Source organism: Mya arenaria, chromosome 2 (assembly GCF_026914265.1).
Source record: "Mya arenaria isolate MELC-2E11 chromosome 2, ASM2691426v1".
Taxonomy (NCBI): domain Eukaryota; kingdom Metazoa; phylum Mollusca; class Bivalvia; order Myida; family Myidae; genus Mya; species Mya arenaria.
Window position 1 is genome coordinate 7,716,461 of NC_069123.1, and position 15,627 is coordinate 7,732,087.

General features: G+C 42.8%; 1 pseudogene; it reads left to right on the plus strand.

The window, feature by feature from the left end:
* The window catches only part of LOC128205825 (ferroxidase HEPHL1-like), a 322,009-nt pseudogene that overhangs the window by 173,746 nt on the left and 132,636 nt on the right, over positions 1-15,627 (plus strand).

The window sequence follows — 15,627 nt, forward strand, 5'->3', positions numbered from 1 at the left end:
GAAAGAATTACCGAATATTCGAATATCACTTTTGCCATTCGTTTGCATCCCTACCTGTTACTATTGGTAATCCAATGTTTGAGGGGATACACTCGCCTGTTACTATTGCTAAACCACTGTATGAGGGGTACACTCACCTGTTACTAAGGGTAATCCACTGTATGAGGGGTACACGCACCTCTTGCTATTGGTAATACACTGTATGAGGGGTACACCCACCTGTTACTATTGGTAATCCACTGTATGAGGGGTACACTCACCTGTTACTATTGGTAATCCAATGTATAAGGGGTACACTCACCAATTGCTATTGGTAATCCACTGTATGAGGGTTACACTCACCTGTTACAATAGGTAATCCACTGTATGAGGCGTACACTCACCTGTAATTATTGGTTATCCGCTGTATGAGGGGTACACTCACCAGTTTCTATTGGTAATCCACTGTTTGAGGGGGAACACTCACCTGTTACTATTGGTTATCCACTGAATAAGGGGGAACACTCACCTGTTACTATTGGTAATCCACTGTATGAGGGGTAACATTCACCAGTTGCTATTGGTAATCCACTGTATGAGGGGTACCCTCTACTGTTACTATTGGTTATCCACCGAAAGGGAGTGGGGATACACTCACCTGTTACGATGTTAAATCCACTGTACGAGGGGTAACACTCGCCAGTTACTATTGTTAATCCACTGTACGAGGGAAACACTCACCAGTTACTATTGGTAATCCATTGTATGAGGGGGAACACTCACCAGTTGCTATTGGTAAATCACTGTATGAGGGGGAACACTCACCAGTTACTATTGGTAATCCACTGTATGAGGGGGAACACTCACCAGTTACTATTGGTAATCCACTGTATGAGAGGTACACTCACCTGTTACTATTGGTCATCCACTGTATGAGGGGTACACTCACCTGTTACTATTGGTAATCTACTGTACGAGGGGAACACTCACCTGTTACTATAGGTAATCCACTGTATGTGGGGTTTACTTACCTGTTACTATAGGTTATCAACTGTATGAGGGGTACAGTCACCAGTTGCTATTGGCAATCCATTGTATGAGGGGGAACACTCATCTATTACTATTGGTAATCTACTGTTTGAGGGGTAACACTCATCAGTTGCTATTGGTAATCCACTGTATAAGGGGGAACACTCACCAGTTACTATTGGTAATCAACTGTATGAGGCGTACACTCACCTGTAATTATTGGTTATCCGCTGTATGAGGGGTACACTCACCAGTTTCTATTGGTAATCCACTGTTTGAGGGGGAACACTCACCTGTTACTATTGGTTATCCACTGAATAAGGGGGAACACTCACCTGTTACTATTGGTAATCCACTGTATGAGGGGTAACATTCACCAGTTGCTATTGGTAATCCACTGTATGAGGGGTACCCTCTACTGTTACTATTGGTTATCCACCGAAAGGGAGTGGGGATACACTCACCTGTTACGATGTTAAATCCACTGTACGAGGGGTAACACTCGCCAGTTACTATTGTTAATCCACTGTACGAGGGAAACACTCACCAGTTACTATTGGTAATCCATTGTATGAGGGGGAACACTCACCAGTTGCTATTGGTAAATCACTGTATGAGGGGGAACACTCACCAGTTACTATTGGTAATCCACTGTATGAGGGGGAACACTCACCAGTTACTATTGGTAATCCACTGTATGAGAGGTACACTCACCTGTTACTATTGGTCATCCACTGTATGAGGGGTACACTCACCTGTTACTATTGGTAATCTACTGTACGAGGGGAACACTCACCTGTTACTATAGGTAATCCACTGTATGTGGGGTTTACTTACCTGTTACTATAGGTTATCAACTGTATGAGGGGTACAGTCACCAGTTGCTATTGGCAATCCATTGTATGAGGGGGAACACTCATCTATTACTATTGGTAATCTACTGTTTGAGGGGTAACACTCATCAGTTGCTATTGGTAATCCACTGTATAAGGGGGAACACTCACCAGTTACTATTGGTAATCAACTGTATGAGGGGGAACACTCAACAGTTACTATTGGTTATCCACTGTATGAGGGGGAACACTCACCAGTTACTATTGGTAATCCACTGTATGAGGGGGTACACTCACCTGTTACTATTGGTAATATACTGTATGAGGGGGAACATTCTCCTGTTACTATTGGTTATCAACTGTATGAGTGGTACACTCACCAGTTGCTATTGGTTATCCACTGTATGAGGGGTACACTCACAAGTTACTATTGGTGATCCACTGTATGAATGGGAACACTCACCTGTTACTATTCGTAATCCACTGTATGGGGAGGTACACTCACATGTTACTATTGATAATTCACTGTATGACCTGTTACTATTGGTTATGTACTGTATGGGGATACACTCATCAGTTACTATTGGTTATCCACTGTATGAAGGGGAACACTCACCTGTTACTATTGGTTATCCACTCTACGAGACGGTACACTCACCTGTTACTATTGGTAATCCACTGTATGAGGGTTACCCTTACCTGTTACTATTGGCTATCCACTGAACAGGGGTATACTCTCACCTGTTACTATGTGTCATCCACTGCATGATGGGTAGAACTCGCCAATCACTATTAGTTATCCACTGTATGGGGGATACACTGACCACTTACTATTGGTAATCCACTGGATAATGGGTACAATCACCTGTTACTAGGGATGCAAACGAATATTCGAATATTCGAATATTCGATCGAACGTTTGGTATTCGAATGTCAAAATAGGTATTCGAATATTCGATGTTTTTGTTGAAATAATAAATTAATACACTTTTTGCCTACAACTGTCATCTTCGTCTGTCTTGTTTTTACAACGACCCCTAATGCCATAGGTGTGAACTTGATGACACTATACACGCGTCATATCGGATATATCGCCGGGAACTATAAACAGTCCCCGTAATTTTGCATTTACTGGCTGTTAGACAAGTGACATAAAACACATTCCAATTATTTTGGGTACATTTAAATGACCATGCCAATTAAGGGTTTAAGAGATCGGCCTTTATACCAATGTTTTGTCTTCACTGCTAATCAAGCTTGGCGATATTGCTCAAATCGCCTTGATGATACGAGGGACATGTGCTAGTTACTGTTTCCATGTTTTCAATATAACGCTCTTGCGTACAAAAATTAACTGAAAGTGTATGGTTTAACGTTTAAGGATATATGTCCTGTATTGTTGTACAATACCTAAGACAAAAGCGACGTTTAGACATGGTGTCGTTTTCTATAAATATATTTCGTAAACATCAATCCCAGAACGAGGCTGCAAGTCCCACGTTGGCGCATATCGTCATTTAACCGGGACAAACGCAATTCCCTGATCTTATTTTGCATTTTTTACAAAAATGAACGCAGAGGTTTGTTTTTTTGTTAAAGATATATTGCTTTTTCTTGGGATATATATTTGTAAATGGGAAATTCAAAGGCTAATTTGTGGAACAATAAGGGTCCGTCGCGTGTACCGAATACGACCAGGAAGGGTAACAGGGCCCCCACTATTACTTTAGTGAATAATAATAGTTTACTACAATTCTTAAAGGTTCATTTTGGTGTTCGAATATTCGAATATTCGATCGAAAGAATTACCGAATATTCGAATATCACTTTTGCCATTCGTTTGCATCCCTACCTGTTACTATTGGTAATCCAATGTTTGAGGGGATACACTCGCCTGTTACTATTGCTAAACCACTGTATGAGGGGTACACTCACCTGTTACTAAGGGTAATCCACTGTATGAGGGGTACACGCACCTCTTGCTATTGGTAATACACTGTATGAGGGGTACACCCACCTGTTACTATTGGTAATCCACTGTATGAGGGGTACACTCACCTGTTACTATTGGTAATCCAATGTATAAGGGGTACACTCACCAATTGCTATTGGTAATCCACTGTATGAGGGTTACACTCACCTGTTACAATAGGTAATCCACTGTATGAGGCGTACACTCACCTGTAATTATTGGTTATCCGCTGTATGAGGGGTACACTCACCAGTTTCTATTGGTAATCCACTGTTTGAGGGGGAACACTCACCTGTTACTATTGGTTATCCACTGAATAAGGGGGAACACTCACCTGTTACTATTGGTAATCCACTGTATGAGGGGTAACATTCACCAGTTGCTATTGGTAATCCACTGTATGAGGGGTACCCTCTACTGTTACTATTGGTTATCCACCGAAAGGGAGTGGGGATACACTCACCTGTTACGATGTTAAATCCACTGTACGAGGGGTAACACTCGCCAGTTACTATTGTTAATCCACTGTACGAGGGAAACACTCACCAGTTACTATTGGTAATCCATTGTATGAGGGGGAACACTCACCAGTTGCTATTGGTAAATCACTGTATGAGGGGTACACACACCTGTTACTATTGGTTATCTACTGTATGATGGGTACACTCAACAGTTACTATTGGTAATCTACTGTATGAGGGGTACACTCACCAGTTACTATTGGTAATCCACTGTATGAGGGGTACACTCACCAGTGACAATTGCTAATCTACTGTATGAGGGGGAACACTCACCTATTACTATTGGTTATCCACTGTATGAGGGGTACACTCACCTGTTACTATTAGTAATCCACTGTATGAAGGGGAACACTCACCAGTTACTATTGGTAATCCACTGTATGAGGGGGAACACTCACCAGTTGCTATTGGTAAACCACTGTATGAGGGGTACACACACCAGTTGCTATTGGTAATCCACTGTATGAGGGGTACACTCACCTGTTACTATTGGTAATCTACTGTATGAGGGGTACCCTCACCAGTTACTATTGGTAATCCACTGTATGAGGGGTACACTCACCAGTTACAATTGCTAATCTACTGTATGAGGGGGAACATTCACCTATTACTATTGGTTATCCACTGCACGAGGAGTACACTCACCTGTTACTATTGGTAAGCCAATGTACGAGGGATACACTCACCAGTTACTATTGGTAATCCATTGTATGAGGGGGAACACTCACCAGTTGCTATTGGTAAATCACTGTATGAGGGGTACACACCTGTTACTATTGGTAATCTACTGTATGATGGGTACACTCACCAGTTACTATTGGTAATCTACTGTATGAGGGGTACACTCACCAGTTACTATTGGTAATCAACTGTATGAGGGGTACACTCACCAGTTACTATTGGTAATCAACTGTATGAGGGGGAACACTCACCTATTACTATTGGGTATCAACTGTATGAGGGGTACACTAACCTGTTACTATTGGTAATCCACTGTATGAGGGGGAACACTCACCTGTTACTATTGGTTATCAACTGTATCAGGGGGAACACTCACCAGTTGCTATTGGTAATCCACTGTATGAGGGGTACACTCACCTATTACTATTGGTAATCTACTGTATCAGGGGGAACACTCACCAGTTACTATTGGTAATCCACTGTATGAGGGGGAACACTCACCAGTTACTATTGGTAATCCACTGTATGAGGGGGAACACTCACCAGTTACTATTGGTAATCCACTGTATGAGGGGTACACTCACCTGTTACTATTGGTTATCCACTGTATGAGGAGTACACTCACCAGTTACTATTAATTATCCACTGTATGAGGGTTACACTCACCAGTTACTATTGGTAATCCACTGTGTGAGGGGGTACACTCACCTGTTACTATTGGTAATCCACTGTATGAGGGGGAACACTCACCAGTTGCTATTGGTAAACCACTGTATGAGGGGTACACACACCAGTTACTATTGGTAATCTACTGTATGATGGGTACACTCACCTGTTACTATTGGTAATCTACTGTATGAGGGGTACCCTCACCAGTTACTATTGGTAATCCACTGTATGAGGGGTACACTCACCAGTTACAATTGCTAATCTACTGTATGAGGGGGAACATTCACCTATTACTATTGGTTATCCACTGCACGAGGTGTACACTCACCTGTTACAATTGGTAAGCCACTGTACGAGGGATACACTCACCAGTTACTATTGGTAATCCATTGTATGAGGGGGAACACTCACCAGTTGCTATTGGTAAATCACTGTATGAGGGGTACACACCTGTTACTATTGGTAATCTACTGTATGATAGGTACACTCACCAGTTACTATTGGTAATCTACTGTATGAGGGGTACACTCACCAGTTACTATTGGTAATCCATTGTATGAGGGGGAACACTCACCAGTTGCTATTGGTAAATCACTGTATGAGGGGTACACACCTGTTACTATTGGTAATCTACTGTATGATAGGTACACTCACCAGTTACTATTGGTAATCTACTGTACGAGGGATACACTCACCAGTTACTATTGGTAATCCATTGTATGAGGGGGAACACTCACCAGTTGCTATTGGTAAATCACTGTATGAGGGGTACACACCTGTTACTATTGGTAATCTACTGTATGATAGGTACACTCACCAGTTACTATTGGTAATCTACTGTATGAGGGGTACACTCACCAGTTACTATTGGTAATCAACTGTATGAAGGGTACACTCACCAGTTAAAATTGCTAATCTACTGTATGAGGGGGAACACTCACCTATTACTATTGGGTATCCACTGTATGAGGGGTACACTCACCTGTTACTATTGGTAATCCACTGTATGAGGGGGAACACTCACCTGTTACTATTGGTTATCAACTGTATCAGGGGGAACACTCACCAGTTGCTATTGGTAATCCACTAGATGAGGGGGAACACTCAGCAGTTGCTATTGGTAATCCACTGTATGAGGGTTACACTCACCTATTACTATTGGTAATCAACTGTATGAGGGGGAACACACACCAGTTACTATTGGTAATCCACTGTATGAGGGGGAACACTCACCAGTTACTATTGGTAATCCACTGTATGAGGGGTACACTCACCTGTTACTATTGGTAATCCACTGTATGAGGGGGAACACTCACCAGTTACTATTGGTGATCCACTGTATGAGGGGGAACACTCAGCAGTTACTATTGGTAATCCACTGTATGAGGGGTACACTCACCTGTTACTATTGGTAATCCACTGTATGATGGGGAACACTCACCAGTTACTATTGGTGATCCACTGTATGAGGGGGAACACTCACCTGTTACTATTGGTTATCCACTGTATGGGGAGGTACACTCACATGTTACTATTGATAATTCACTGTATGACCTGTTACTATTGGTTATGTACTGTATGGGGATACACTCATCAGTTACTATTGGTTATCCACTGTATGAAGGGGAACACTCACCTGTTACTATTGGTTATCCACTCTACGAGAATGAACACTCACCTGTTACTATTGGTAATCCACTGTATGAGGGTTACCTTTACCTGTTACTATTGGTTATCCACTGAACAGGGGTATACTCTCACCTGTTACTATGTGTCATCCACTGCATGATGGGTAGAACTTGCCAATCACTATTAGTTATCCACTGTATGGGGGATACACTGACCACTTACTATTAGTAATCAACTGGATAATGGGTACAATCACCTGTTACTATTGGTAATCCACTGTATGAGGGGATACACTCGCCTGTTACTATTGCTAAACCACTGTATGAGGGGTACACTCACCTGTTACTAAGGGTAATCCACTGTATGAGGGGTACACGCACCTGTTGCTATTGGTAATACACTGTATGAGGGGTACACCCACCTGTTACTATTGGTAATCCACTGTATGAGGGGTACACTCACCTGTTACTATTGGTAATCCACTGTATAAGGGGTACACTCACCAATTGTTATTGGTAATCCACTGTATGAGGGTAACACTCACCTGTTACAATAGGTAATCCACTGTATGAGGCGTACACTCACCTGTAATTATTGGTTATCCGCTGTATGAGGGGTACACTCACCCGTTTCTATTGGTAATCCACTGTTTGAGGGGGAACACTCACCTGTTACTATTGGTTATCCACTGTATGAGGGGTACACTCACCAGTTACAATTGCTAATCTACTGTATGAGGGGGAACATTCACCTATTACTATTGGTTATCCACTGCACGAGGGGTACAGTCACCTGTTACTATTGGTAAGCCACTGTACGAGGGATACACTCACCAGTTACTATTGGTAATCCATTGTATGAGGGGGAACACTCACCATTTGCTATTGGTAAATCACTGTATGAGGGGTACACACCTGTTACTATTGGTAATCTACTGTATGATGGGTACACTCACCAGTTACTATTGGTAATCTACTGTATGAGGGGTACACTCACCAGTTACTATTGGTAATCAACTGTATGAGGGGTACACTCACCAGTTACAATTGCTAATCTACTGTATGAGGGGGAACACTCACCTATTACTATTGGGTATCCACTGTATGAGGGGTACACTCACCTGTTACTATTGGTAATCCACTGTATGAGGGGGAACACTCATCTGTTACTATTGGTTATCAACTGTATCAGGGGGAACACTCACCAGTTGCTATTGGTAATCCACTAGATGAGGGGGAACACTCAGCAGTTGCTATTGGTAATCCACTGTATGAGGGGTACACTCACCTATTACTATTGGTAATCAACTGTATGAGGGGGAACACACACCAGTTACTATTGGTAATCCACTGTATGAGGGGGAACACCCACCAGTTACTATTGGTAATCCACTGTATGAGGGGTACACTCACCTGTTACTATTGGTAATCCACTGTATGCGGGGGAACACTCACCAGTTACTATTGGTGATCCACTGTATGAGGGGGAACACTCAGCAGTTACTATTGGTAATCCACTGTATGAGGGGTACACTCACCTGTTACTATTGGTAGTCCACTGTATGATGGGGAACACTCACCAGTTACTATTGGTGATCCACTGTATGAGGGGGAACACTCACCTGTTACTATTGGTAATCCACTGTATGGGGAGGTACACTCACATGTTACTATTGATAATTCACTGTATGACCTGTTACTATTGGTTATGTACTGTATGGGGATACACTCATCAGTTACTATTGGTTATCCACTGTATGAAGGGGAACACTCACCTGTTACTATTGGTTATCCACTCTACGAGAATGAACACTCACCTGTTACTATTGGTAATCCACTGTATGAGGGTTACCCTTACCTGTTACTATTGGTTATCCACTGTATGAGGGGTACACTCACCTGTTACTATTGGTAATCCACTGTATGAGGGGAATACTCACATGTTACTATTGGTAATCCACTGTATGAGGGGGAACACTCAGCAGTTGCTATTGGTAATCCACTGTATGAGGGGTACACTCACCTGTTACTATTGGTTATCCACTGTATGAGGGGGAACAATCACCAGTTACTATTGGTAATCCACTGTATGAGGGGGAACACTCACCAGTTACTATTGGTAATCCATTGTATGAGGGGTACACTCACCTGTTACTATTGGTTATCCACTGTATGAGGGGTACACTCACCTGTTACTATTGGTTATCCACCGTATGAGGAGTACACTCACCAGTTACTATTAGTTATCCACTGTATGAGGGGTACACTCACCTGTTACTATTGGTAATCCACTGTATGAGGGGGAACACTCACCAGTTGCTATTGGTAAACCACTGTATGAGGGGTACACACACCAGTTACTATTGGTAATCTACTATATGATGGGTACACTCACCTGTTACTATTGGTAATCTACTGTATGAGGGGTACACTCACCAGTTACTATTGGTAATCCACTGTACGAGGAGTACACTCACCTGTTACAATTGCTAATCTACTGTATGAGGGGGAACATTAACCAATTACTATTGGTTATCCACTGCCAAGGGGTACACTCACCTATTACTATTGGTAATCCACTGTACGAGGGATACACTCACCAGTTACTATTGGTAATCCATTGTATGAGGGGGAACACTCACCAGTTGCTATTGGTAAATCACTGTATGAGGGGTACACACCTGTTACTATTGGTAATCTACTGTATGATGGGTACACTCACCAGTTACTATTGGTAATCTACTGTATGAGGGGTACACTCACCAGTTACTATTGGTTATCTACTGTATGAGGGGGAAAACTCACCAGTTGCTATTGGTAAATCACTGTATGAGGGGTACACACCTGTTACTATTGGTAATCTACTGTATGATGGGTACACTCACCAGTTACTATTGGTAATCTACTGTATGAGGGGTACACTCACCAGTTACTATTGGTAATCCACTGTATGAGGGGTACACTCACCAGTTACAATTGCTTATCTACTGTATGAGGGGGAACACTCACCTATTACTATTGGTTATCCACTGTACGAGGAGTACACTCACCTGTTACTATTGGTTATCTACTGTATGAGGGGGAACACTCACCAGTTGCTATTGGTAAATCACTGTATGAGGGGTACACACCTGTTACTATTGGTAATCTACTGTATGATGGGTACACTCACCAGTTACTATTGGTAATCTACTGTATGAGGGGTACACTCACCAGTTACAATTGCTTATCTACTGTATGAGGGGGAACACTCACCTATTACTATTGGTTATCCACTGTACGAGGAGTACACTCACCTGTTACTATTGGTAATCTACTGTATGAGGGGGAACACTCACCAGTTACTATTGGTAATCCACTGTACGAGGAGTACACTCACCTGTTACTATTGGTAATCTACTGTATGAGGGGGAACACTAACCAGTTACTATTGGTAATCCACTGTATGAGGGGGAACACTCACCTGTTACTATTGGTTATCCACTGTATGAGGGGTACACTCACCAGTTGCTATTGGTTATTCACTGTATAAGGGGTACACTCACATGTTACTATTGGTAATCCACTGTATGAGGGGGAACACTCACCTGTTACTATTCGTTATCCACTGTATGGGGAGGTACACTCACATGTTACTATTGATAATCCACTGTATGACCTGTTACTATTGGTTATGCACTGTATGGGGGTTCACTCACCAGTTACTATTGGTAATCCACTGTACGAGGGGGAACACTCATCTGTTACTATTGCTAATCCACAGTATGGGGATACACTCATCAGGTACTATTGGTTATCCACTGTATGAAGGGGAACACTCACCTGTTACTATTGCTAATCCACTGTATTAGGGTTACCCTTACCTGTTACTATTGGATATCCACTGAACAGGGGTATACTCTCACCTGTTACTATGTGTCATCCACTGCATGATGGGTAGAACTCGCCAATTACTATTAGTTATCCACTGTATGGGGGATACACTGACCACTTACTATTGGTAATCCACTGGATAATGGGTACAATCACCTGTTACTATTGGTAATCCACTGTATGAGGGGATACACTCGACTGTTACTAATGCTAAACCACTGTATGAGGAGTACACTCACCTGTTACTAAGGGTAATCCACTGTATGAGGGGTACACTCACCTGTTGCTATTGGTAACCACTGTATGAGGGGTACACCCACCTGTTACTATTGGTAATCCACTGTATGAGGGGTACACTCACCTGTTACTATTGGTAATCCACTGTATGAGGGGTACACTCACCAATTGCTATTGGTAATCCACTGTATGAGGGGTACACTCACCTGTTACAATAGGTAATCCACTGTATGAGGCGTACACTCACCTGTTATTATTGGTTATCCGCTGTATGAGGGGTACACTCACCAGTTCCTATTGGTAATCCACTGTTTGAGGGGGAACACTCACCTGTTACTATTGGTTATCCACTGAACGGGAGGGGGGATACACTCACCTGTTACGATGTTAAATCCACTGTACGAGTGGTAACACTCGCCAGTTACTTTTGTTAATCCACTGTACGAGGGATACACTCACCAGTTACTATTGGTAATCTACTGTATGAGGGGTACACTCACCAGTTACTATTGGTTATCCACTGTATGAGGGGTACACTCACCAGTTACAATTGCTAATCTACTGTATGAGGGGGAACACTCACCTATTACTATTGGGTATCCACTGTATGAGGGGTACACTCACCTATTATTTTTGGTAATTCACTGTATGAGGGGGAACAATCACCTGTTACTATTGGTTATCCACTGTATCAGGGGGAACACTCACCAGTTGCTATTGGTAATCCACTATATGAGGGGGAACACTCAGCAGTTGCTATTGGTAATCCACTGTATGAGGGGTAAACTCACCTATTACTACTGGTAATCTACTTAATGAGGGGGAACACTCACCAGTTACTATTGGAAATCCACTGTATGAGGGGGAACACTCACCAGTTACTATTGGAAATCCACTGTATGAGGGGTACACTCACCTGTTACTATTGGTAATCCACTGTATGAGGGGGAACACTCACCAGTTACTATTGGTGATCCACTGTATGAGGGGGAACACTCAGCAGTTACTATTGGTAATCCACTGTATGAGGGGTACATTCACCTGTTACTATTGGTAATCAACTGTATGAGGGGGAACACTCACCAGTTACTATTGGTGATCCACTGTATGAGGGGGGAACACTCAGCAGTTGCTATTGGTAATCCACTTTATGAGGGGTACACTCACCTGTTACTATTGGTTATCCACTGTATGAGGGGGAACACTCACCAGTTACTATTGGTAATCCACTGTATGAGGGGGAACACTCACCAGTTACTATTGGTAATCCATTGTATGAGGGGTACACTCACCTGTTTCTATTGGTTATCCACTGTATGAGGGGTACACTCACCTGTTACTAATGGTTATCCATTGTATGAGGGGTACACTCACCAGTTACTATTAGTTATCCACTGTATGAGGGGTACACTCACCAGTTACTATTGGTAATCCTTTGTATGAGGGGTACACTCACCAGTTACCATTGGTAATCTACTGTACGAGGGGAACACTCACCTGTTACTATAGGTAATCCACTGCATGAGCGGTTTACTTACTTGTTACTATAGGTTATCCACTGTATGAGGGGTACAGTCACCAGTTGCTATTGGCATTCCACTGTATGAGGGGGAACACTCACCTATTACTATTGGTTATCCACTGTACGAGGGGTACACTCACCTGTTACTATTGGTAATCTACTGTATGAGGGGGAACACTCACCAGTTACTATTGGTAATCCACTGTATGAGGGGGGAACACTCACCTGTTACTATTGGTTATCCACTGTATGAGGGATACACTCACCAGTTGCTATTGGTTATCCACTGTATGAGGGGTACACTCACAAGATACTATTGGTAATCCACTGTATGAGGGGGAACACTCACCTGTTACTATTCGTAATCCACTGTATGGGGAGGTACACTCACATGTTACTATTGGTAATCCACTGTATGAGGGGGAACACTCACCAGTTACTATTGGTAATCCACTGTATGAGGGGGAACACTCACCAGTTACTATTGGTAATCCACTGTATGAGGGGGAACACTCACCAGTTACTATTGGTAATCCACTGTATGAGGGGTACACTCACCAGTTACTATTGGTAATCCACTGTACGGGGGATACACTGACCACTTACTATTGGTAATACACTGGATAAAGGCTACAATCACCCGTTACTATTGGTATTCCACTGTATGAGGGGATACACTCGCCTGTTACTATTGCTAAACCACTGTATGAGAGGTACACCCACCTGTTACTAAGGGTAATCCACTGATTGAGGGGAACACTCACCTGTTGCTATTGGTAATCCACTGTATGAGGGGTACACCCACCTGTTACTTTTGGTAATCCACTGTATGAGGGGTACACTCACCTGTTACAATAGGTAATCCACTGTATGAGGGGTACAGTCACCTGTTATTATTGGCTATCCACTGTATGAGGGGTACACTCACCAGTTGCTATTGGTAATCCACTGTTTGAGGGGGAACACTCACCTGTTATTATTGGTAATCCACTGTATGAGGGGGGAACACTCACCTGTTACTATTGATAATCCACTGTATGAGGGGTAACACTCACCAGTTACTATTGGTTATCCACTGTATGAGGGGTACCCTCTACTGTTACTATTGGTTATCCACTGAACGGGAGGGGGATACACTCACCTGCTACGATGTTAAATCCACTGTATGAGGGGGAACACTCACCAGTTACTATTGGTAAACCACTGTATGAGGGGTACACACACAAGTTACTATTGGCAATCTACTGTATGATGGGTGCACTCACCAGCTTCTATTGGTAATCTACTGTATGAGGGGTACACTCACCAGTTACTATTGGTAATCCACTGTATGAGGGGTACACTCACCAGTTACAATTGCTTATCTACTGTATGAGGGGGAACACTCACCTATTACTATTGGTTATCCACTGTACGAGGGGTACACTCACCGGTACTATTGGTAATCTACTGTATGAGGGGGAACACTCACCAGTTACTATTGGTAATCCACTGTATGAGGGGGAACACTCACCTGTTACTATTGGTTATCCACTGTATGAGGGGTACACTCACCAGTTGCTGTTGGTTATCCACTGTATGAGGGGTACACTCACCAGTTACTATTGGTAATCCACTGTATGAGGGGGAACACTCACCTGTTACTATTGGTTATCCACTGTATGAGGGGTACACTCACCAGTTGCTGTTGGTTATCCACTGTATGAGGGGTACACTCACAAGTTACTATTGGTAATCCACTGTATGAGGGGGAACACTCACCTGTTACTATTCGTAATCCACTGTATGGGGAGGTACACTCACATGTTACTATTGATAATCCACTGTATGACCTGTTACTATTGGTTATGCACTGTATGGGGGTTCACTCACCAGTTACTATTGGTAATCCACTGTACGAGGGGGAACACTCATCTGTTACTATTGGTAATCCACTGTATGAGGGGTACACTCATCAGGTACTATTGGTTATCCACTGTATGAAGGGGAACACTCACCTGTTACTATTCGTAATCCACTGTATGGGGAGGTACACTCACATGTTTCTATTGATAATCCACTGTATGACCTGTTACTATTGGTTATGCACTGTATGAGGGGTTCACTCACCAGTTACTATTGGTAATCCACTGTACGAGGGGGAACACTCATCTGTTACTATTGGTAAACCACTGTATGAGGGGTACACTCATCAGGTACTATTGGTTATCCACTGTATGAAGGGGAACACTCACCTGTTACTATTGGTTATCCACTCTACGAGATGGTACACTCACCTGTTACTATTGGTAATCCACTGTATGAGGGTTACCCTTACCTGTTACTATTGGATATCCACTGAACAGGGGTATACTCTTACCTGTTACTATGTGTCATCCACTGCATGATGGGTAGAACTCGCCAATTACTATTAGTTATCCACTATATGGGGGATACACTGACCACTTACTATTGGTAATCCACTGGATAATGGGTACAATCACCTGTTACTATTGGTAATCCACTGTATGAGGGGATACACTCGACTGTTACTAATGCTAAACCACTGTATGAGGGGTACACTCACCTGTTACTAAGGGTAATCCACTGTATGAGGGGTACACTCACCTGTTGCTATTGGTAACCACTGTAAGAGGGGTACACCCACCTGTTACTATTGGTAATCCACTGTACGAGGGGTACA